The following is a 2,118-nucleotide window of genomic DNA, read 5'->3' as shown; positions in this document are numbered from 1 at the left end:
GGATGTGTGATCTGAGTATAATTGTGTATAATCAGTGTGGACAAGGAATGTTGACTTTGTCACTGTGCTGTTTTCTCACTATAACATTTAGAAATAACAGAATACAAAAATCAACTATTTGAACAATCTGAACTTTTCCTCACTTGTTTTACTGCAGGCAGAAATTGATCACTTGACCTGTGTGTGTGTTTCTTTGCCCTGTGACTAAGCAGAAATTTGTTTCCATGACTCGGCAAACAAGTAATATGTTGTCATCTGTGTAGTACTTGGAGCATTACTGTACATGCAGAGTAATCCTAAACTAGGATACTGGTATAGTAGGGATGGTTGTAACTGTAGAATTAGAGTAGAATTCACTCCTTCATTAATTTATTTCCTGTTACATGTTACGAGGCAGCACAGAGCCGAGTATCCCAACTGCTTCTACTGGGTAAAGAAATGTATGAAGAATATCTTTTTTCCCCATACCTATATAATGAGTGATATTAGAGCTTTTCCAATTCTTAATCCCAGTTCTCCTATAATGGTTTAATTTCTACCTGTCCACTAGGGATTAGCCATTTCCATACACAGAGCACAGAGTCACCAGTGATTGGGCAATATTACATTGGTCAACCAGAGACTGAGCTATGTACTCTTTTTTTTGTTTGTTTGTTTGTAGGGATGCACAGATACTTTTCGAGTACCAGTGCAGATACGTGGCATTTTCATGAGAACTATCAGGGTTGCAGCGGCTGCAGCTGGGGCCTGGCTCTGGCACTCCACCACTGTCCTGAAATCATTAGTCGATATTGTTTTAGAGAAACTGTCACATGACAATAAACAAAAATGTATCAGTACTCATACTTGTAAGTACTCGGCAAGTACCAGTACTCGTACTCGCAAAACTGGTATCTGTGCATCCCTTTATTTATATTTATAAAAACAAAATCGTACATTAAAACGGAGATGTACAAATCCCAGGAGCTCCGTGTGCCCCTTACAAATGACAGCTGCCTCCTAATTTTTTTATTTTTCTCTAGTCTAGTAGCTCAAAAGTATGGGTACATGTACTCGTACCGAGTACTGTACTTGGTATCTGTGCAACCCTATTTGTTTGTTTAAAGGAGAACTATGGGGTTAGGGCTTTTCCCCATAGTTTTCCTTAGGGTAACGGGAGGACACAAACCAGCGTCCTCCCGTCACCCTAAGCTCAGTATACCGCGAGCAACAGCTCGGGGTATACTGAGACGCCGCAGCTGAAGTGGATCCCGACAATTATGTACCTATCTAGAGGCAGAGCCAGCTGTACCCGCCCCTTCCCCTGTCCGTTACACCAGTCAGCGCTGGAGGATCGGAGCGGGGAGGGGTGAATCCACCCCCTCCAGAGAGAGTAGTGACAGGATCGAGAAGTGAGCGAACACCGATATGTGTTCGCTCACTTCCCGATCTACTGAGCCGACCTGTGACAGTCTCATTGTCACAGGTCGGCTAGAACTATGAGGTGAGTGAAAAGCACTCACCTCATAGTTCTTCTTTAATCAAAGGCTAGGTCACTATCAAACTCTCTGGACACTTTTTGGACATCTGCTGTGTTCTCTTGATACACAAAAACGCTGTTGCCTAGATGTGAATGGGGTGCTAGGATCTAAATGCTCATTCAAAAGTCCAAATGTACCAAGGTTTTCCAAGCAAGGTCACTGACTTTCGTAAGGCAGAGAGATTTCTTTGGTTTGGTCCTTTGAGTTTTTTTAAGGGGGGAGGATTGTTGCCCCTGAAAAGCGTTGGCTGTTTTTCCTTTGCAATTGAAAAATTAAGGACTCTTCTGACTTTTTGGTCTTGCACCCATGTCTATTTATCCTAAATTTCACACTAACCCTCCCTGTAACTCTGATACCAACTCTCACATCTGTTGGAGACTGTGATTGTGGGCATGATGTTCAGGAAAATGAGATGAGAGAGTTGGAGTCAGCTGTTTGTAAACTTGATGATTATAAGTGCTTGGGCAACATTTTAAAGAAATGCAGTAAACTCCCAGTTATCCGGCACCCAGAGGATCAGCAGGTGCCAGATAACTGTAGTTTCTGGTTGCTTGAGGGTTATTAATAATAAAAGCAACCACCCTGCTGTGCCCCCCCC

The sequence above is a fragment of the Nanorana parkeri genome, unplaced genomic scaffold (genome assembly GCF_000935625.1).
Source record: "Nanorana parkeri isolate BGI_ZX_2015 unplaced genomic scaffold, ASM93562v1 scaffold1970, whole genome shotgun sequence".
Lineage (NCBI taxonomy): Eukaryota > Metazoa > Chordata > Amphibia > Anura > Dicroglossidae > Nanorana > Nanorana parkeri.
This window is presented reverse-complemented; position numbering follows the sequence as displayed.